Source organism: Apteryx mantelli, chromosome 2 (assembly GCF_036417845.1).
Source record: "Apteryx mantelli isolate bAptMan1 chromosome 2, bAptMan1.hap1, whole genome shotgun sequence".
NCBI lineage: Eukaryota > Metazoa > Chordata > Aves > Apterygiformes > Apterygidae > Apteryx > Apteryx mantelli.
Genome location: NC_089979.1, coordinates 133,011,592 through 133,035,900, shown reverse-complemented (window position 1 = coordinate 133,035,900; position 24,309 = coordinate 133,011,592). Strand labels below are relative to the sequence as shown.

General features: G+C 38.3%; 1 protein-coding gene across 1 annotated transcript in view; it reads right to left on the bottom strand.

Moving 5' to 3' along the window:
• Window positions 1–6,778, bottom strand: part of OSBPL3 (oxysterol binding protein like 3) — a 72,649-nt gene extending 65,871 nt beyond the window's left edge. Inside the window, exon 1 of the mRNA XM_013941366.2 lies at window positions 6,728–6,778. The gene's annotated coding sequence lies outside the window, so the exon portion shown is untranslated. The remainder of the gene's footprint in view (window positions 1–6,727) is intronic.
• Window positions 6,779–24,309: the final 17,531 nt, after the last annotated feature.

Below are 24,309 nucleotides of genomic sequence, written 5' to 3'. Positions count from 1 at the left end.
ATCTTCTCTAGGCACTTTCTGTTGCCTACCCTTAATTGTTGTATATTGCTCATTCAAAATAGGGAATGCAAATAGGAACTGAAAAACTGCTATTTCTTCACCTAATAAATGAACAAAGTAACACCAACAAATTGTGCAAGAGGACGAGATCTACACTTCTACATTTCTGAAGGACAACCAGAAACAAACCAGCACAACACATTTCTGGTTCAATAATTCTATGCGTGTTGCACATTCTTTTCATTCTTTTTGTTTCTGCATTTTAACCAATTTCGATGCAAATGCAACTTGCCATGGATCATATGCAGATTATTTTAGTCAACGTTCCTAGAGTAATAAAAAGTTAGAAAAGTACAAACCTGAATTAAACTGCTCCACTATATGAGTTATTCATTAAATCAGCAAATGTGTATAGCTGTCTATAAAATTACTTTTGTTTTTTAATTAAACTAAGTTAATTCTAGTACAAAGTATCCATTTACAAGCCATTCTTTTAACAAGGCTCAATCTTTTGTTATCTTCATAAAAGAAAGCAAAAATAAAGATTAAAACCAACTAAAGAAACGTTTTTCTTCTCGATTAATGGCCGCTTCTGTAGTTTTCCAGTACCACCTTAATTTACATGAGCATAGAGATACCTAGCATGTTTCCTCTATGTGGTAGAGAACAACAATACTGTTACAGACTCCTTTGTCTGTATTTTTGCATCCCCATTTCCTTGAAACGTCCTAAATTTAGTTAGAAGTTTACTAGCTATGACAATCATCTACAGGCACAGAAAATTTGCAAATTCACACTACCCTCATGACAAATGGAAATCTCCACTGAACATTTCAGCATTTATGCAGCAAGTCTCCCTCCAGCCAGTGGCTAATCTACAGCTTTCTTAAGGGTCCCAAAGTCTGGGCTAAATGAAGGATTTTTTTTTCCACTTTTCCCAAATTAAATGTTTTTTCTCAAAAGCAGCTGGCCAACAGAAGCTGAAAGATATTATAGGTAAAACTATAAACCAATCTGTCTTTGGGAATATCTTTCTCTCAAACAGTGTTTAGATCATTTTGTCCAGCTGAACAACAGCAAAATCAGCAGGTAGGGAATGGCAGGTCATTTAATGTTGAAAACTTCTTTAGCAAACAATTTCAATTTTTAAGAGGCAAAGATTTGTTGCCCCACCAACCTTTGAGCTAGAACTGCATATAAATGGACACTGCACTTTTTCCAAGTCCTTCTTATTCTTACTAGTAATACAGGAGTCTATTGACATCCTCTCAATTAGAAACATTAAATTTTTTCACTGTAAACACAGTCAGCATTATTTTATGTCCTGATTATTAATGCAGCTGACATCTACTTTTTCGCTAATATAAGAGCCCACAAAAATTAAAATCTATTTCAGTTTGTAGCACTTGTGACAGCTTGTAAGCATTTCAAAAACAATTCAAAACAACTGGCAGCACAACAGAAAGGCAATGTGCTTAGTATCACCCTTTTCATTAATCATTTAATGTTAACTTTTTAATAGAGTAAAAATTTCTATTTCCTTGATTTTTCTGAAAATCTGAGATTCCTACTATTTAAAGTAAACCACTACTTGCAAACACACTTGTGAACAGTTGACAAATTGTGCAGATACTAAATACTGGAGTAGAAAATTCCAGGGGATAAACATATGCCTGGACATAACAGGGGTGAGGTAGGAGGAGGAGAAAAAACAAAGTTTTTTAATACTTTTTAAAGTAATACAACATATGAAATGTACTCTCAGATCAAGCCCTTTTTCCGTAATCATCTGCCATCCTCCAAAAATACAGCAGAACTACCACTGCAGAGTTGGTGGTACAAGGACATGGGGGGGAACCAAGGTTTGCAGTTAGAAGAAAGAGACAAGCTTTTGGGTTTACAAATCCTGTTTCAGATCTGAAACAGCAGTCACAGACTTCAAAGGCAAGTGCAAAATGATATGTAAATAAACCCTGAGCACTGTTATATACATTTTAATATATATACACCCACCTCTGCATATGTCCGTGTACACAACTCTTCATACGCTCTTGCCAGCCCCAAACACTTGCTCTTTAGTCTCCAGTTAATTTAGGAGAGGACCCTTCACACCAGGTCATTCTCCCTCCCAAGAGATTTGCACGTTGCAACCTCGGAGCAAGCTGGCCCTCCTTTAACTGGCCTCCCTGCCTCTCCCTGCCCCACACAGCACCAGCTTCGGCTGCTGCGAACGCTCCCGGGGCTTCACCCTGCACACGGGGAGCGCGCGCCCCACACAGCACTTTTTTATTGCTCTGATGCATGCTGTTGGGCCAGCAAAGTCACCAGCCAGCACGCTTTACTCCCCACCAGCTAAGATCCAGCCTGGTTTCCTGCCAGAATCTTAACGTTCTCTTACCATAACTTTGGCCGATGGGAGAATGCATTTTTCTTCTCAAAAGCTCCTGCTATGCTTTCATAACCAGAAAAGCACAGGTCTCCACAGCAGACGTAAATTTGATTTTACGCTTGCATAGTCAACACGTTTAATAAACTCATTAAACAAATACTGCAAACATATTATACTTCCACAAAAGCATTTGTGTTTATTAATCACTACTGATAATTATCTTTGGTCAGGTTTGACCTCTTTTCATCTCTCATTTATGGTTTGATAAAATGTGCAACAAAAAAATCTACAACAGATTACATGCTTGAACTAAGACGTGACATTAAAACAAGTTTAAAACATGTTACTACAGAAGCACACTGACTGTGAACTTTAAACAATGGCTTAAAAAATATATATATATACACACTGTTAGCATTTTACTCAGTGTTTAACATAATCTTTATTTTTTCTTGAAAAGTACCCACTTTAGTAACCACAGTATTTTTCTGATTAGCATGGGAAGTTTTTTCAAACCCAAAAGAGCAATGCAATTTTCATTTCTTCTTCAAATACCTACAAGAACTACATGAACTTTCCTTCTGAATTAAAATGAGGCTATGACCTTTTCCCAAAAGAAAAAGGGAGTATGAGGTATTTAAACTAGGAGTCAGGGAAAGAACAAAGGCGTCACTAGAGGCCAAAACCATACTTCATCTACTGTAACATATGTGACAGGATCAGAGATTCAACCCCCCACCCTCACAACACAGTGTTTGCGTCATTGCCACACTACCAAAAGGGTCCACCAAAAACTGCAACCTTCTCTTCCTCTCTCATGCAGTTACTTTTAACTTTGCTGTTGCACAGCTGAAAAGCCAGAGGCCCTGAATCTATACAACAGTTGCTCTTCAAAAATAAATTTCTAAGGCCACCCTGGAAAAGGGACAAATCTTCTGTCCTCTGATGTGTCTGATATATTATTATTTTTACTCTTCACCTGGTAGAGACATGAACAACTTGTTAGAGTTTATGTAGGTGAAGACACGACACTACTGACACACCAAATTCTAAAAATTACATTAATTGGGGATCATACCAAATCAGCAGTCCAGTTGTTTCAGAGTCCCTCTGTCTAATCAGCTACTGTCTTTATTTAAAAGCAAAGATTTTTTTTTTCTTAATATAGTAACCTTTCTCTAAAACTAAAAATTAGTGATTATGCACTTGTGAGATAGAGTCATCCTGGTCCTTCACCCCTCCCCTTGCTTAGATGTCACCTGTAATGCTCAGCTATAGCTTACATTAGTCTTAAACAACAACACAAAATTAGATTTGTTTCAACAGCAACTAGTGAGACAGTAAACTTACAAACCTGCTTTTTCTCCCCTTCTCCACTTTTCTTTTTTTGCACAAACACCCACCTATGCTACCACCTATTGAACAAGTTAGCGTAAATATTCAAAAAATGAATAGAATGAAAAACACACACACTTTGGTATTTGTCTAAGACAAATAATTTAAACTCATAGATAAGAACCTGTGCACAAAGATGAGCTAAGGTTGTGTGCACATTGGTTATTTTTACACTCACATGTACACGCGCACTAAGATTCGACCTCAAAAGCATTTTCCTCTGAAGAAGCACGTACCAAAGGTTTAAATTTGTTTGTGAGCACAGCTCAGACAAAAGCATGCTGTGGGATCTGTAGCACTGCATGACATATTCCAGTACAGAATTCATAGTTCTGTACCAGGAGTTGCTCATACAAGACACTTTCAGTAAAGACTCAGCAGATACTGCCGAGTTGCCAATATTCTCAGCATTTGTCAATATTCAGCTTGCAGAATAAGTCTTGTGAAAGTATTTAATTAACTTTCAAATCAACATACATAATATTTGTACTAAGGGGCTGAGCTTGAATTTATGTTTGCCAAAACTGAGATAAAATATCAAAGGAGGAATAGACCGGAGTTCCACAAGGTTTCTGAAATAACCCTTACAAGGGCTGAGGAGTAAGGATTACTTCCGTCACTGTATTTTCCTCTATGTTCCAATGAGCAGTGAAGAGTTCTCCTAAAGGCTCTTCAGTAGCACACAAAAACAGCTCCTATACCTGCCATAGATTCAGTTTTCAACTTTGTGAAGTGAATTTAAAATGACTTCACTATAAGGTGAACTCACTTTGAATTACAAATACTGTTTCTTTCCTTATTCAAAGGATAGAGAACTATTCAGTGAAATTACACTACGTGTTAATATGAGATTTAATATAACTTAAAATAAGGATGCTACAAAGTGTTGATGGATTCTGAGAGTGCGCGCCAGCATGATGACACTACAACAACAATAATATTAGTTTTCATAGCTAAGTTAAATAATCGCTTTCATAGAGCTGTTGCAGAAGGCTGCAAAGAGAAGCAATGAAGAATTTCCTTTTTATAATTGTTCAAACTCTGTTAGTTTTGTATCCCTGGAATTCTACCACCTTTCCTCTTGGCAATTATCAATACTGTCTGTCAATGGAGAATAATATTCCTACCCTGAAAGTGAAGGATTAGAATATAAAGAAAGCAAGGATTTACCCCGGCTTTGTCACAGGTTTCCTGTGCGACTTTTTATAAAGTCATTAACATACCTGTTCCTCAGGAACCCTTTCTGTAAATAAGATAGCCACATGCTGCACAGTGGGGTGGGGCAGAGCTGTATTCATTTCTGCCAAGTACACTGAAATTTTTTGCAAATCACAAGACAATCGTAAAATATTACTTCGCTATTTAAATATAAAACATGCCAACATAATAACCTATCTACTTAGTAATAGTATTTGATAACAAACTGTTCTATCTGCATAGGTAAAGTGACCCTATAGCAACTGGGCACCTCCCAGAGAGCCCATTGTGGCAGTGCCTACCAATACAAATAAATTAAGCACAAGCAACATCTTTCCACTCCCTGCCCTCTTCCTCCAACTCTTTCTCAGCTTCTAATTTGCAGAAGCTGAGAATGTACACAGATGTCAGTGTCCTTTACAGCAGCCACATCTAACAATGATTCGACTGCACTGGCATGCCCACATGCCTGCTGTGTACTTAAGTTCTCATGACTCATTTCCAACTTTCCAGAAGAAAATTAAGTCAGTCCTACTGGGCCACGTACAGTTGACAATACCCTGCACAGGCTCACAATGGAAATTATGAGAAATGTAGCCCAAAACAATTCAAGCTAAATGTAGTTAGTAAGCCTACAGAAACACAGATGTAAATATAATGGGGAATTAGTGCAAGACAGCAGTGTTACATTCTGTTTTACAGGTCAAATATCCATGTAAGCCTGTTAACACATATTTCAAAACATTAGCTTTATATGAATCACAGAACTGCAAGAACTACACAGGTCAGAACATCCAGTCTTCCACTACTGCAAGCAACTACGTAAGTTTTATGCAGAAAAGGCCTACAACATCCTGTCTGTCCTACGTACCTTACATCACTATGTTAATATCAGTAGTTTAAGAAGGCCAAGAATATAAATAAAACGCGCCACAAGAAGTTAGCTAGGGATCTCAAGGGCTTTATCAGTGCCCCTACCCCAAAAGAGAACTTGGTAAGTAAAAGCACTGAGTGCATTCTGAATACACGCTATTAGAGAAGGCAAAATACACAAGTGCCATGACTGGCAATCTGATTTGAGACAGAATTTCTTCCTGATCCTAAATCTCAAAATTAGTGAGCACACTAGCAAAAACACACCAACCAAGAAACAAGCAGCTCTTCAGTACCACCACCAGTACCATATCATCTCACTTTGCCAAAGTCCCTCTCTGGCCGAGGCCTACTGAGAGCACTTCAGAATGAGACAAACCACAGAGAACCTCGCTGTGCACTGGGGTGGGAGATTCCCTTCCTGTCCTGGTAGGTGACCTGTAGAAATCCCAAAGCCTAAGATTAAAGAGATCCCAAACCTAGTGCAACCCCAAAAATGGTATTTTTCCTAGTCCTCTCTCAAAATAACACAGTGTTAAGGTATTTCCATCAACTCCCCTCATCTCAGCAGAATGTCAGGTTACATTACCACAACTCCAGGCTCACCCAGTTCATTTCCTTCCTACATCCTTCACTTCTAGACAATATAACTTAGCACAACGTATCATCCCAAAAGGAGGTAGAAATGCTCTCTCTGTGCCAGCTAGACTACACTCCTCTCCCTTCTCCATGGATGGTGACAAGTCTTCATAACAAGAAGCTTCTTACACAACATCAGCATGTCCCCTCTAGGCTGAAGGAGGGTCCACATCAATTTACCTTCTACTTTCCTATAGAAAGGACATCACATCTATGATATTAGGACTAACTTACAGTGAGTGGGTGGTCTCCGAGTGCCAAGTTTCTAGAGAATCCAGATCTCCTCTTAGAGAAGTGAAAGTCTGAGCAATTCCATCAGGCAAAACCTGACAACCTCACACCAGTCTGGTGCTAGATCTGAAGACAAACAAGCAAACAAAAAAAAATAACACAGATTAAAAATAAAACTGACTGCTGCATTCTGCCTTTCCATAACTGGGGAGCACAAGGGAGGAAGGGAATATAATCTATAAAAAAAAAAGTAGAATATTTTCAGTTATTTAAAACTAAAACATTTCCCTAAAACACAGCATTTAGGACTAAACCTAAGGATATGTATTAGAAGTTCAGATTAGCAATCCTCTGCTGTATAAAGCAACTAAGTTTTAGTTTACTAACACACTAATAGAGCAATGCATTTTGAAACAGAATTTTTTCTTGCCTCAAGGATCCAGGATTCTGTTCAACAAACATGTAATTCTACTTAGGTGGAATAAATCCACCCATAACATCTTGTCAGCACAAGGAGAAAAAAAAAAAAAGAAGAATCCTGCATGGAAAGAGATGCCAGAGGGTACTCTCTCCTTGACAAGCTTATACCATTATTCAGTTGTTACTTTGAAACAACCAACATGCATTTTTGATATTTAGTCAAATGCACTTTTTCTACAGACAAACCAGTTCTGCAGTCTTAGCAGCTTGTAAGGCTTCTCTGTACAATATGAACGCTAGCAATCAGAAAGGGCTTATGACAAGGTTTAGGTACCTTGAGTTCAATTTGAGTTTAAAAGAATCTGTATTTTAGCTTCTGTCTACATGCATACACTGTACAGTCCTTCATTTCGATTATTAGGTTTCAATCTCTGTTGAACCAAGTCAGTTCCCACATCAGCTTGATAATAATCTTCCCAGAAGTGTAATCAACATCAAGCAAAATAGTGTCTTGGTACTATACATCATTTACTGTTTATAAAAACTAACATATCATTAAACTTCCTCTCAAGCTCTGAGGCTTTCTTGATCTTTGCTCAAGATTAACATGAGACAACAGAGATTTCTTCAAATTATTTGTACCCTGCATTTAAAACTGTATACAGTATGTGAGCTTCAAAAATAATACAGCTTTAGCAGTTATAATTTAACTTTTCTCTCAGTTATTATTTCAACATGCTGCCAATAGACAATCCAGCTTCTTTTCACAAACACAACTATTTAGTACTTCTGCCTTCACTGAAATATTGACATTACTTATTGGCATATCATTTAGTATTATTCTTAAGACATCAGCATATTTTCAAAGGAAGAAGGAAATTCTTTTCCCTGTTTTCAACCCACTGAGTTCTGAGCAATACTTTTGCCTTCTCCTATCAACTGTCTACACTTAAGGACTCCTAATTTCACGTTTACACTCAATTCCTTGCTGCTTCTGTTACATTCCCAAAAATGTCACCACCCCCAGCTGGTTTGTAATCTAAACATCTGTGATCTAATTTTAGGACTAGATCATTTAATGTATAAACTTATGTATTTTTATAATAAACTATTAAGGTTGGAAGTTTTTAAAAGCAGAGCTAGAAGAAAATATGAAATATCAAAATTGATACATCAAGGTTAATTTAAACTTTTCCTTTATGCTGCCTCTTATAGAGAGCTAAAATAGCTATCAACACAACAGCCCATTGACATTTTTAGCCTGTAGTGGGCAGAGACAGCTGAAATAATAACACATTTGAGTGATGAACCAACTTGAAGATTTTATTAGTCAGACATTCCCAAATTTGTGGCTGGCGTTTTTCCCAGCAATAAAAATAAATAAATAAATAAAATAATTAATTAAATAAAAGCTATTCTACCTTTAAAACTTCCAACTAATTATGCATTAAAAACTTTTCATTAGTAAGGCAACAGAACCACCTGATAAGGCTCCAAAAATAAATAAAAATACCTAATCCTGAAAAATAGTGCCTCTAATTCTTGGTATTATTTACAAGAACAAAGGAAAAGAAATGGAAAAAATTATTTCATCTGAAATAGGTTAGTTAACAGACAATTATATTTGTTATCAGGTATATCTTACATACGCCATAGAAATAGCAGTGACCTTAAGGGAAGTGACAGATACTAAAGAATACAGAAGCCTTCTCCTTCACTAGCCACATTAAGCCATCAACAGCTCTGTACTGACTTTCAAAACACGTTATAGCTTTCAGAAAAGATTTATGCCTTCACTATAGCAAAAAGCAAGAAAAACAATTGAACTTTTCAACAGAGCCCAGAAGGTCAGGCCTTAGGCAGCAGCTCTGCAAGTCAAGGGACAGGAAAGGAGAGTTGCCCTTTCCACCATTTTAATTTCAAAGCCTCCACTTCACTAAAAGCTAGGTAAAACAGTATTTAGAATTTACCACATTATTCTGCAGCCTTCTGTGTATGAGTTTTGCCTTGTCTTCACAACTGCAGATTAGTGAATTATATGCCACTTTTACCTGCCATCTAGGACAAGCCAAATGCACAGGCCTTTAACTTGAAGGGGGTTTCTAAAGGTACCTCAGATCAGGGAGCCGAAGCTTGTATCAGCTGCTCCCTCAATCACTCCTTAAAGCCAACTGGTGCCTTTGTTCTTCCACTATCTTTCCACATTTTTGCATGCACCATAAGTCCTCCCCCCCCCCAAAGCAATTTTTCCCCCCAAATCATTGATCAGAAAGAGGCCCCCTGTTCCTCATTGCTCCCCAAACCTCTGAGCTGCATTAATCTGGTCTGATCTAAGAGCATAGGGATGTGTACCCCTAAAATGCCTTGGACACTACTGAGCTCTCATCTGTAGCATCTTATCTGGTCATAGGAATATCTATATAGCTTGATACAGCTCATGAACATTTAGTAAGTCCTTTCCACAACTAGTCTATAAAATAGGCCAGCAGGTAGAAACCTGTTTTTAGACTGAGATTTTCCATTTCTGAATACTTTGCAATACAGGCATGCTTTCTAAAATCATCAGGGAAACCAAGATCAGCTTAATTGCAACAACCTTTGCCACTCTATTGACTGACCTGTAATTTTTCTACATTTTTCCTGGGCTTGTGAAAGAAGAAAACCGCAGACTTCAGCAGACATTCATGTAATACTTCAGGATATCGTATTTACAAAACTCCACATTAGAAAAATTCTGAAGTCTGATAAATTGGAATAGAAAGATAAATTGAACAATAAAAATGTATCTGACAATGGGTGACTATAGCTCCTGTTAGCAACACAGAGGGAAGCTCATTTAGGGCAGAACAGAGTACATTAATTACTTGGCATTCAAGAAGAAAGAATACACAATAATTGACAATTTTAACTCTACGACAATTCATTAAGCTGTTTTGTACAGTATCAGCTCTAAAGAAACTACACATTTCTAAGTGTATTTCTGGAAAAGTCTACCAGGAGCACACTAAACTAAGACATAATCTGGCAATAAAATTCTGGTTGGTATAAATCTGCAGCAGGCAGGACAAAGCTGTTCAGGAGGAACCACCCAGTTCTCTCCTTTCTCATCGCAGCCATTCATTCCTGCCCACAATTCCTATCAACACGAGTAGCAACACGACTGCAGAGGGGAACGAAATCAGGATAGCAATCCTGTTAAAAACCAAGCCAGAAAAAAGCCAGATTTTCAGCCACACCGTTACGTACTGCATGAACATTTGTGCCACTACATGGGAGATGACAAGGACAAACCAAGCAGCTGCAGACAGGAGGGCAGGGTGCCACCACCCCTTTGGGAAGCAACACAAAATGATGCTGGTTTACGCTGAAAATGTAACTAGGAATAAAATAACAGGGAACAGTAAAAAGCAAGTATACTGCCAGAAGCAATTTGCAGTAATAGACAATGCCTTTTCAAATTCAGAGTTTGGGCCATGTGAGCAAAAGCTGCCAGTCTGAGACCACGTATTAAAATCTTACAGCTTGCATGATGGATAAGCTAGTTACAAATGTCATTATACAGTGCTAGCTTTAATTGCTCTGAGCTAAATATAACTTTAAGAATTTAATAGCTCCCCCTCAGCTTTTCTGACATTCAAGAAGAGAAAAATCTTCAAGTCAGAAAAAGCACATAGGCATACACAGTTTCATGTCACCACAGAGAAACATGAAGAAAACCCCTAAGATAATTAAGTTAAGGTCTCAAATGCTCATTCAGAACTATTCTTTTTAGTAAACTGTTTGCTTTACTATTCCACCTCTCTGATTCCAATTACAGGAAGTGACTGAAGCACACATACCTGCTCCTTTTCAAACTTAAGCCATTTATTTGCTTTAATAGCAGACAGCACTGGATCTTGCTCACACATCCAGTCAAGATGCTGCCTTCACAGGCAGCCTGCCCTGGTACCCACATGCTTCTTCCTGTAACACAAGCTAAGCACCACAGGAGAGGAAAAAGAGGAGCAAGTCTCCTTCTGCACATGCATACAGCCTGACCCTTACCTACAGCTGCTGCATTAACATGACATATATGAAGGGGTCCAAAAATCTGCTCTAGCAGCAGAGACTGCACCACCCTGATAATGGCATGGAACAAGTTCTCTTCTGCCTTCTTGCACTGAATAACGATTTCCAAAGACTTTAAAAGTTCTACACAGCAGGTTCCAATTTCCCTCCTTGAGCTGATACAGGATTTCAGGCACAAAATTTAGCTGACAGCTAGAAATATGTTCTACAAATTCAGCATTTCTGTTCATCTTAATTTTTTTCATTTTAAAGGTCATGTAACTGAAACGTCCCCACTTCTTGCACAATTCAGGGAGTTTAAAAAAAAAAAAAAAAAAAAAAAGACGCTTCTGTAAAGACAGACCCTTTTGACTTTCCCTCAGGCCATGACTGCAAAATCCCACTGCAATCATCACCTGCTTGTCCCTTCTACTTATTTTCTCTCTCATTTCATTCATCATCCTCTTTCTTCGACTAAGCTAAACTCTTAATTTTTATTAAGTTCTGTCCGTCTTCATCCCTGTCTTTGCTGAGTGGGGAAAAGAAGAATAAAGCTACTTGAAAAACAAACAAAAAAACCCAAAAAACAAAAACCAAGAAAAACAGGCATTCAAACCATATGAATTACTGAATGCCACAGTAGAGCTGCAAAGATGGGCTGGATAAGGCTCTAGCTTTGCCACTGTTACAGAGCCGTGCATGTAGTGTAGGAGCACCAGCTGGAGGTCTGCCAGGAAGTGCCTACTGCACTGAAAAAGAGCAAAGCTAGCATACCATTGCTTTTTCTGTTCTCTGACCTACCATTTCTGACACACAGACCAGGCTGGATAAAACAGGCTAGAGGAACTGCATCTATTTGCTGCTGCTTAAAGAGAAATTTTGAAGTAAGTGAGCCTCCTGACACGCGCTGTTCTGCAGTAGAGCATGGACGTTCCACTGCTGGCTGAGCTAACACACAACAGCAAGACAGGGAGAAAGGCCTTCTAGTGTCAAGGCAGGCATAGACAGACTTTATTTATCCAGTTCAGCTAAAGCAGTATATCATCAAGCTCATTGCCATGAAGATTTTTTTCTTCCAAAGTAACAGATCAAAACACAGATAAATAGCATCAAAAAATAGGGATGAATGCTGAAGGCATTAATATATTTTCTGTCATTCTGACAGAAGTCATTTTTGTTTTAAATCTCTACCAGTCAGAAGAACCTATTTAGTACAGCTGAATGTTTTAAAAATGTATCATGCATCCACATTATGGATAAATACACTCTTAATACTGTATGCTAACTGGAGTGAATCAGAGGCAAGAGACCTAGAGCTCTGCAGTGCTCTTTCTGGTTCAGCTGTTCCCTTCTCAGACACGGGCAACCAGATATGGCTGGGGCAGCCTGTCAGCTGCAGGTGCAGAAGTCTTGAGCATCCTCTTCCGCACATTTAAAACCACAGTGTAAGGTGCAGTTGGAAGAAACGCACCACATGTCTTTTAAGAAAGAGGGGGAAAAATAAAATGCACAAGCAAAAGGAGGGAAGAACAGTGGGCATCAGCCAGAACAAATGTAGGATTAGTCTGGGAAAGGAAGCATACAGCTGCAACAGCATTATGTGACTGACCAGTAAATCCTTATCTGTAGATTAGCAGGAGAGAAGAGACATTGGAAAAAGGTCATCTGATATCTTGCATTGGTAACACTGGAAAGATTTTGCCCTCCCCTGCAAAACTGGAAGGCCTATGCAAGTATAACCCCTTATTTTTTCCCCTCTTAGCCTCACATGTACACACAAAACCCCCATAAACTGAAGGAAGAGTATCATCGGCCTCGGGCCAGAACAGTTCTGAGGTCTAATTGTTCGCAAAACTTCCACAGAAACATCAATTAGAAAGCTATCAAGTTAAAACAAGATCCACCAGGATAAATATACGTCACCCTCCAGGAGCCGCAACCTACTTACAGTAAGCAAGAATTTTTCTTAAGGAAAAATAAATAAAAATAGATGTGGCCAGCTACAATATTACACATTCCAGAATCTATCTATTTACCAGATGGTTTTCTCTGCATCTGGTGACCTGCAAAATTGTCTCAACTGTAGCAATAACTGGTGAAAACCTCTGGCAACAGCTACTAATATATTTGTGCCTTTATGCAAAACATTTAGGTCACATTTCAGTGAATGCTTTCACTCTCAGACCAAATAATTCACATATGACAGCCCTTCCTTCTCCTCCTTGCACTTTAACTAAGTATTTTCATGCTGATCTGAAGCTATAGTATTTCTGGTGTTCAAACTTACTTAAGTTAGAGTACAGCATGGGGGGAGGGGGGGGAGGGGAAGAGTCTAAAACTTATATATAGCAGGATCTCAAATAATTGACCCAGCTATACCTCAAAGGATTTCATAAAGAAACATTAAAATAATGAAGAGAGAAGTGAGGGAAACACTAGAGTGTCCAAACTCACTTATGGAAATAGGACTCTCCGGCTGATGGACTTATTCATGAGACAAGACTCTGGCCCTATGAGACAAGGTGGCTGAAAAGAAGGGATTTATAGATGAAAGTGAGAAGTGAAAGTTGTTGAGCACCCATGCAATCTTCCCATCTAACCTCACTGCACCAGCAGAGGAAAGAGTAGTTCTTGGCCACATCCTTATTTAGCTCTGAAAATTTGATAAAAGAATGAAAGTCCTAACACATGGATGAGAATAGGGGTCAGGTAGGCAAGCAGTCTGCCTAAGTAAACAGGCATGGTCAAATAAAGCATCTGAAGTATTTGCATACTAATAAAACAAGGCTTGTACTACAAAACTGAAAAGTGCAAATTAGGTAATAAGTATGAGGCTAGCTATCACAAGGATAACAGAGGCTTGGTGGCTAAAACATGTATTTGAAAAGTATATTCTTACCAGAAAAGCCAGAAGTGGAAGTAAGGGTAGTACAAATCTTCACAACTTAAAATAGTGATAGACTTAAAAACACCACGCCACTAAAAAAGTAAGAAGGGAAGCTGTTGTGTGTAAAAAAACAAAAAAACAAAAACAAAAAAACCCCATTTAAAACAAACAAACAAACACACACACACAAGAAAAACCCCACACCACTTTAAAGAAGGCCAGTTCAAGCAGTCCTGTTATTAAGGGGCCATTATTAACAGGCTGCTATAGATTCCAAAAAAATCCAGCCTTGGTACAGGCTTTACTTTATTGGAATGAAATAAATCACAGGGAACTGTGCATCACAGGAGATTAACTTCTCTGACAAGGTAAATAATAAGCAAGAGGAACTAGCTGAGGAAGTCAGGTGGGCTGAGAAATTCAGACTCTCCAGATCAATAACACCAAGTTACTGCTTCACTAAAGGTGCAAAAACTAATCTGGAAATGCCTCGGGGGAGGCGGGGTACAGTAGACAACTCATAAGATAAAACAGGCCTAACTAGATAAATAGCTTCCTCAACCCCTCAAAAAAGGCAAGAAAGGAATTGATGAAAGAAGTTACACCTCATACGTTAAAGTGCAGGGATAAAGTTAAAACTTTCCCTCAAAAACCGGATTAAGTTTAAGAAGTTCTTCATCCACACACCAAAAAACAAGCAAAGGAGTAACCTGACAGTAAAAACTGGTTAGTAAAGAAACAAAGGCAAGCAGTCTACTATGGAAAAGGCCTGGAAATTATCACAACTAGCACAGAATCAAAACTCTAAAGAGCTTCCTGGGCAAAAGCAGGGAAACCAGACTACGCTATTACAGAATTCTGAAAGAAAACGCACATGAAACAGTTGCAAATACAGTTTTTTATGCATTCGGATACCTCAAGCTATTGTGCCTACCTCGCCTGTAGCTGACAGAGGCATTTAAAAATGTAGTCTATAATCTTTAAGCAGACCAGAAGAAAATATGGGAGATACTCTGTGATGGCAGGATAGCAAACAGAGTACTGACCTTGAAAGCTGGGGGTGGGGAAAGGGAAGGGAAAAGAAATCAGGCCTACTACAGTCAGTGACGTGCAAGATTTCAGAGCAAGTTGATGACACGGATGGAAATAGTATGTGGGTCTACCAAAGGTCAATGGTATGAGATTAACTAGTATATAAATATATATTAAAAGGACAAGGGAAATAAGCAGATCTCATCTGGACATGACAACAGTTGCAAAAGCTGGAAATGATCATGATTACTAGAAAGATTGTAAAGTGATTAAGTAATTGGCCTGAGAAGATAATCAGAAAATATCAGGCTAGACAGATATCACCAAGAGTCTACCAAGAACTGTCTTGGGGCTGGTTTATTTAAGAGTCATAAATGGTGAGAGAAAATACCAGTTTTAGCTGGATGTACACACTGGTTGTGAACACACTTGGAATCCTAGAATAAAGTTTTAGTGAAAGCAGTGAAGTTTTGAAATATTCTGTTTATGGGACAACCAGGAACAAACGAATTGAAGTGTCTAATGAAATTTGCTGCTGACAAAAAGTATGGAAGCACCTTTGATGCACTGAATGACTAGAGCCCCAGAGAAGGGGGCTCTGAGAAACAGGAGCAGTGACAAGGGCCACAATTCTTCGGTACTGAATGCAAGGCGAGCCACCCAAGGAGTAAGGCAAGCAGAAGTCCTGCTGTAAGCAGCTGGAGGTGACCAAGGAGGGGAGGGTACTTGCATGTATGAGCTGATTACAGGTTCACTCAAATCACCAATTTGATGAAGGCTTGAAAAAAGACAAAGCTATCCTTTGACATGAAGTAAGGCATTTCCTACAGAGACAGGCAGGGAAGCACTAAAGTCATTGTGCAAGGCACTGCTAGCATCTCATCTGGTCAGAAAACCAAGAATAGCACGTAAGACACAGCTGAAATAAATAAAAGCTTATACAAGAAAGGTGGACAGCAGAATATTCTCCTACAGGAAATATCATGAGCATATCTGGTCTTCCACATCACAAGAAAGATTCTCTGCATCTGTTCAAGTTTAACTGAAGGTCTAGTGGCATGGCTGGGGGAATGGAGAATCTATCCTGGATGAGGGACAAAAACATAAGCCAGTTCAACTCAGCTAAACAAAGGCTGAGAGGGAATGTAGCTGCTCTTATAAACGCTGAGAGGAAATACCAATTTTAGCTAGACAGACACACTGGTTGTAAATACATTTAGTCAGAATCCTAGACTAAAGTTTTAGTGAAAACAATGAAGTTCTGAAACACTCTGTTTATGGGACAACTGGGGACAAAGCTGACTACTTTCAGAAGGTGCCTTGATCAACTTACAAGAGGGATTATTAAAACAAAAAACAAAATACCGTTGACTGCTACAGGAACACTGAACATGAGTATTCAGGAACCCTCTTCCAGTCCCATGATATATCAGCATAGCCACTTTCAGCAAGAATGTCTTATCTACCACATAAGTGTTACTAATAGTGATTCAACCTCTACTGCCAACTGACCTTGACTTAATATTTAAAAGTTTTCTATAACAAAAAGAAGTTACTTTGGGTTTACTCCCTTTCTAACTTTACTATGTAATAAATGAACCCTTTCATGTGATTTAATTCCTTAAGTACTCCATAAATTAGATGAATATATGGTTTTTCCTTCCTTCCTTACTGTGTAAGCTACTTGGCTCAGACTATGAACAAATGGCACAAGGTGACTATGCATATAGAAGTTTTACTCTCTGGAACTTACCTGATGTCATTCTTCTCCTTCTTAACAAATAGTCCAAGGTACTTCCTAGCTTACAAACATGAACATCCTTTGTTGCATTCCCTTACAGTCAGTTAATGCTTTTGGAAACATGATGAAAGAGAAACCTGGCAAGCATTCTTTCTTTTTTCAGAAGTCTCTTATACTCCAACTGACAATCTAACCTGTAAATCCAGCTGCTCCAAAATATTTTCTTCCATATTTCCTTTGGGGTATTTTCTTTTTTTTGATATCAATAATTTAATATGTCTTCTTCTCTGCAACTCTAACATTCAAAGCAATCCATTAAGTCAGTAAGCACTGACACTAGACATGCTAGAGTTTCCCTTCCACCTCCCTCCTTTTTTAATAAATCTATGAAATGCATGCCTTGTGAGTTTTGTTTGCAATCTTCCTGTGTTAGACATTTTTGCATGCAAGTATTTCAGTGGCGTTCACATACCAGCTAAAAGGTTTCATAAGATTATTTGCAAGTATTTGCTCAGAACTCTCCCAGTATTTCAAGGGCCAGAAAGAAACACAGGGAAGTAGAAAAAGCAGCTTGGTCAACCAGATAAGAAGTGAGAATTAAAAAAAGAAATTTATTTATGTGTACACACGTGTGTGTACACACACCCCTATATATTTATACATATATGAATATATACATCTCTCTCTATATACACACACATATGTACACATGTATGTAAAAATCTGTTTTCCTGCCTCTCAAAACACACCTCCATCCCTCCCCAACTCTAACTGCATCAGTCCAGGCTAATACAGAAGACATTATCTTATTGATACCAAAGTAATGCACAACTGATGTTTAGCCTATGCCTTCCTCTCTCCTGCATTTAAGCAACCCATTGCATGGTTGGTCAAGTAGCAACACATTTAAGGACTGTTAAGCAATGACATTAAGAACAAAATTCCTTCAAGAATTCAGCTTCTGCAAGATGTGAGGTCTGGGAGACAGGCCACACTAAAAGAGGCATTACATCTTCCTGATATTCAAGAGACTGAAATATTTTTTGTTTTAAGACACAGAACATGCTAACTTAACAACAAACAAAGTAGAATGGCTCTACACATTAAACTATTATTTGTTTAATTTGAGAATACCAAAAATAAATGATCCCCATTCTGCACTGAATAAAGGATGTTTTATGCTAACCATGCATTCTATCCGTATTAAAGTAAATAACACAAGCTCATTTGGCAAGGAACATTTGGTAATGCAAGAGACTTCCTTGGGCTCTTCAACAGGAAGCAGCCTTCACTCACAGACAAGCTCCATGGCATTTCCCAGAGTGAGAACACTCAGTAACTTGATTATACCTACCAAGATGCAGCCACTACTCTACCACTGAATTGCACTGAAATTAAAGAAGCCATGTGTTTAAAAGTAAAGAGATGGCTGAAAATAGAGCTAAAAATAAATGCGAAGTTGCATCTCCCCTGTTCAGCTTATCATACTAATCACCTAGGACTAAAAGCAGATTATTTAAAGCCTGCCCGATAACAATAATGACCTTGTGTTCTTTTAAAAATGCTCAGTGGTGTCCCATTACTTGAAATTTGATATTTTAAAATGCAAGATTATCTCCAGTAAAGGGTCTTTGGTACACCAGAAATTACGTGCATAGACATGGCAGAAAAAAATGACCTTGTATACTTAAGTGCTCCTGCAATAAAGGAAAAAAGCATTTTATAAGTCATTTTGTGAAAGTCTGGCAATACCTTTCTTTAAAAAAAAAAAAAAAAAGTAAGTCTCATCTGCCTGAGATCCTCATAGTTGTTTTGTTGTTGACTTGCAAGTAGAAGTGTTGATACTGACAAACTTCAAAAGGGCAATATAGTACAATGCATAGAAAAACGTGAAGCAATATGTTTGTGTGGAGAGAAGCCTATGATTCAGATAACCTGTGGAAAATTCTAACATCACATCTCTGAATCTGAAATGAAGTGCCATACTTATTCAGTGAATTGAATTAAAACAAACAAACAAAAAAAAAAGATTTCAGCAGGGCAACTTTATACTTATTCTAATGAAGCAGAATGTTAAAAAGCTTGTTTCAACAAAACATACTGGACATCAGCTAAAAGGCAAGAATGTTATTTATGTTTCTCAACAATTTTTAACTCTTTAACACTGGGAGATATCTGGTAATTAAGCCTTAGTTTTATAAAGGTTATTGTACTATTGAGTGCTTCTGGTTTTAAGTCCTTGCAGGCAAGATAGATGGATTTGAAGGACAGTAACAAATCTGCAACTGAACTCAGAATTATCAGGGTTCCCCCCCCCCTTTTTTTTTTTTAAATACAAAGATAAATGAACAGGTTTTATAGTTCTTGAATTTCAGCAGCTGTGGCAGCAGTATAAAAGCTTTGAACTGTTTCTTGCTAGTTAGGTCAGTAAAGTTATCAGTACTATTCAGTTCAGTAAGACAAGAAGCCATTGTAATACTCTGACCTGATATTTTGCTCAACATGCAAGTTCCATATTGGGGGGGGGGGGGGAGAATGTTCAGATTTTTTTTTCCATGGAAGATTAACACAGCAAAGCAGCCTCTCATATCCAGCCCAGAAATCTAAACCCAGTGAGGTGCCTGCTCAGCCTAGCAGTGGCACTGATACCACAGTAGTAGGCAAACGGTGTCTCAGTTGTTGGACATCTTATTCAGTAAGTAGTGTTCCCAGATTATTTGTTGATGCTAGTAAGTATTCCTAAATTCACTTCCAAGAAAAAGGTAACCTTCTTGCCAGGACATGACAAGGTCCTGTAGAATATCCAAATTCTCTTCCTTCCACTGTTTGGCCTTATTAAGTTAATGAGAAATATCAAGTCTTCCAACTTGGTTGTTACTAGGTTGTTACTTGGTTGTTCTGTAACAGGGCCACTCTGCTACAGCCTAGATCCTCCCCTCTTCATATACAAACTGCAGCTAATTAGCAAACCCTATTTCAGAAGTTGACTTCTAAGTCAGCTTCTGTCAGACAGATACCAGCAATCTCCCAGAAGTAGTCTATTCCAACTACGGCTGCACTCTGCTATATGAAAGATTACCTTTATCCTGGCCATAGCCTTGTGTAATGATACACTCACGATCCAGGCAAGACTGGAAAACAACACAAGGGCTGTAATAGGCTTCTCCAAAACATTTGTAAATCTAGCAGTTTGAAGAGCAGAGTTGCACAGTTTTTACATGCTCATCCCCAAATCAGTCTTTTGTTGTGTTTATAGTGTTATATATGCAGAGCCTATCCAAAGCTTATTGCAAACTAAATTAAATCTCAAAATACACTAGTACAGCTATATATCTTAACAAGTGACAAAAATATTATCATAATGTTATCTTTTAAGGAAACTAAACATGGCTGTTCCGAGTGATTCCACTAACCATACTTAACAAGAGCAAGAAAGATGTAGTTCTGAGACCTTCCCAGGACATTGCAGCGCCAGGGTAAGCCACAGAGGCTAATTAATTGCCCTTCCTCACTAGCAAAAAAATACCACCTCCACCCCAAATTCTCCCTTTTTTTTTTTTCCTTCTCTTTAAGTATAGTCTTAATAATGCTCCTAGCTGGTTCTTTTTTGTTTCTTTGTTCCACTATTGCTTATTTAAAAAACAGAGATCTGCAATCTTTTAGCAATAACACCAGCTCTAAATAGACTGATGCATGCTAGGTGTCCTCCTTCTTTTGAGGTGGTGAAAACAATGCAAAAAAAAAATAAAAAAATAAATAAAAAATAAGACCAGCACATTCTTAGAACATCTGCTACCCAAATGGCTGTAGGGCTTCCAGGAATCCGAGAGGCCACGTACCACTGAGCTGCACAGGCACAGATACATGCAATTAAAAAAAAAAGTTACTGAACTGTGGAAAGCAAGCACACTTGCTGTATGTACTCAGCAAGTATCAGCCTGCCTGCCTTTGGCAAGAAGCAAGGTATCAGGAAGGGAACTGGAGAAAGTCACTGCAAACTCCTACCATAGTCATCTTAACCAAAGGGCAAAGACTCTCAGGAGGCTACATCCCTTTGAGGGTTAGCTTCATCAGCTCCCCATTCAGCAAACAAGTAACCACCAAGAGGTATGTTTTAGGCAACCATAAGGCACTCAAGCAGCATCACATAAGATTAACAGCCACTTGCTATTTCTTTTTTTAAGATATGCGAGATGGTCAGGAGAGGATGACTGGTGACCAGTTCGCATTTATACTGAAAATTTTTCCCCACTAACATACAAGTTGCACTAACACTCACTGCTTATGTTTTCAGAGCTGTGTCAAGAGGAGTTCAGCACTCGTATTTGTGACAAGTAATGAACAGTTCGCTGTCTTGAGAATACAAGATTTTAATAATATTATTAAACAAGCTTATTTTCAACAGCGAGGGTAGTTCCAGATGCCATACAAGCAAGACCTGTTCTGGATCCTGTTCTAGGGGAGAGATTGCTATTATGCTCCACAGTCTGAGGCAGTGGCAGAACCCTTCTGAGGAAGGGACTTAGTGAGACAACACTGGATGCAAAGCCATCTCTTGCCATTAGAGACAGGACAGCAAAGGGTCTCCATAAAAATAAGAACTGTACATTTCACTTGGGGAACTAAAACAATGAAGAAATTGTCTCTCCCTTCTCAAGGCTATTCTTCTAGACACATTGACCAAGCAATTATTTTTGAGGAAAGGAAGACATTTAAACAGAAATTTTTTAATATGAGCAAATGGCTGGCAAGATGGGGGGGGGAAAGTAGTGCCAAAGAACTAGATGCTACTGTGCTCATGTAGAAACCTGAAGGACAAGAATTAACCTACTATAACAAGCAAAATTAAGAATGACACAGATGGGCTTGTGCACAGAGAAGAGTAGTCTCCTGCATACACAGTTCTGTTGGTGATTGACAAGCTATTCAGAGTTTGTCTTTTCTATAGTTTTAGTTATTGCCTGAGCAGAAGGAATTTAAACTCTGAAGGCAAACAGAGTACACCCATGCAGTTGTTCCTCTGTTGAAACTTAAGATCAGGAGCTTCACTCAGTTTCACCAGCATCTAAACAACAATTAACTGCACAAATTAAAATCGGAACAGCAACAATGTGTATGCTGTGACTAGAAGAAGGCTCCAGAACAATGGAAAAAATGGCATAAGTCAGAATATCAGAGAAAGGTGACCTCAAAGTGACCTAAGTGATGGCCACGATAGGTAAGAAATGATACGTCACAATACAGTCTTTGCAGTATTATCATGAACAGTAGTAACAGGAATGGCAGAAATTAAGATGAGGCAAGAGTAGTCCTGCATTCAACCAGGGAAACGTTTCATATTTCTGCTCTAAAAACATCATTCATCAAAGGATACACCAAATGTCAAAAAGGCCCAACATTACATAGATTTTGCTAATGGCAACAAAAAGTCATTACTGAAACTCAACATTAAAATTCAACACATTACAACATCATTACAATAAACACAGAATAATTATAAATTAACGCTGGTACAAACAAGCATTAATTTCTCACCTTTATGATTTTGTATTGTTATTGTCTTCAGTCTAAGGAGAGGCGTTAGATACAGCACAGATGCTACACGACTACTGTGGCACCAGGTATTACCGTATTTTTGCTGCAACAGTTTTTCTAGGTTTCAGCTCAACCAACATGCAGGTAGAACCTGAAGCTATCTCATCACCAAAAGAAGTTAATATTATGCAAAGATGAATCTAAAGAAAATGTCCTCAATTCCCAATAAGAGCATTACATTAGGAAGCAGAAGAGCACAAAGATACTTGTTTGCACACCCATGTTAATGTAAGTGCCAAAGAAAACATCCAGAAGGAAATAATTAACTGTTGACATGGCAGCAGCTGTGCTTGCCAGCCTAAATATGATTCAGCCAAAACCCCAAAACTTAAAGAACAAATAGTGACTCTTCAGCTCAAATATTTGCATCTTAACACCTGGACTTGAAAACTATAAATCTAGAGACGCAGACGGATATACATACACCTCTCAGTCAGACATGGAGAGCAGAGCTTGGGTGATGTGCTGTACCACGACTGCAAAGAATGGGTTTTCAACTTCAGTTTTAATTGTTACAAAAATGAAAAGCAAAGTACAAAGGCACATAAAGAAGAATTTTATCTGCAGCCTTCCTTCTGAGAGGTATCAGATGCTATTTGGCAGCCACTGTCTACGTCTGGCTCCCTTAAGGAATAATACAGTTAGTAAGCTTGGAGATCCCTCTGAGAGCCAGAAACTCATAGCAGTTCTAAATGTACCATTTCAGATCAGGGCTTCGAGGTCAGTGAAAGTCAGTTCTCACTCTTATTCCTCCCTCCTGTTTTACATAACAAGGATTCCTATCAAGTCATGTTCATCAGTAATTTCTTCCCCTGCAAAAGAAGCAGCCACCATGTATAGGATAGGTTTGCAACCAAAGACTGAGAATCAGTAGCAGATAGGCATTGCAAAAACTGCCCAGCACCTTCTACATCAGAAGTGGCTCAGCTCAAGTCTTCTTTACTTTTGTGATTAGTATCACAGAGCACCCAGAGACTGAAATAGGATTAAGCACTGCTGTGCTTATTGCTACTTATTAACACGTGACTTCTTCTACCCTAAGGAGTTTGCATTGAGTCAGTGGTGTTTTAGCACACCAGGCTGGCAGGACAGTACAGGCTGAGCTGCACCAGACTGAACTGATCAAATGCATTTCTCAACTTCAGCTAGCACTCTTAAAGTCAGTTTAACCACACATGATGTAACATTTATGATTGAGCATATTAATCTGCATGAGGAAAAAGATCAAGAACTACATGAGATAATATATAATCATGCTGCAGTAAATATTCACATTCAAATCAAACATACTAATAATGCATGTATCAGATCTATCATTGAAATTTTTGTATATAAATAAAGAGCTCAAAACATTTAAAACTTATCTCAGTTGAGTCACTTGAAACCTGAAAGTTGGAAAGAATTTGTGCAAATCCGTTTTCTTCTTTCATTGAGGATGTCCTCAACTTTTGCAAGCAACTTGCAACAATATGCCTTCAGTTTCATGGCGATAGAGCTTCAAAACTACTACTAAAATACTGTGTTGATTCATGTCATAACTTCATGTACGCTTAGAAGTACCAGATCCTATTATATGATACATGCTACATGAAAATCACGAGCAGCTTCAAGAACTGTACATGAGCAGCAAGCTAAAAACAGACTGAAAGGAGTAGGAGTTATGGATATTCAGCCTTCAAGCATCAGACCCACAGCAAAGCATTTCCTAACTATCATGTTTCCTACTCTGTGCTACCTGAATTCTTATATTCATTACCATCAACACCCATGCCACTGAATACTGGATGATGGACAGCAAACTATTCTATGTTAATTAAAATACATTCCTCTTTCTTAGTTTTAGTTTCTATGTTAGTAAAAAGG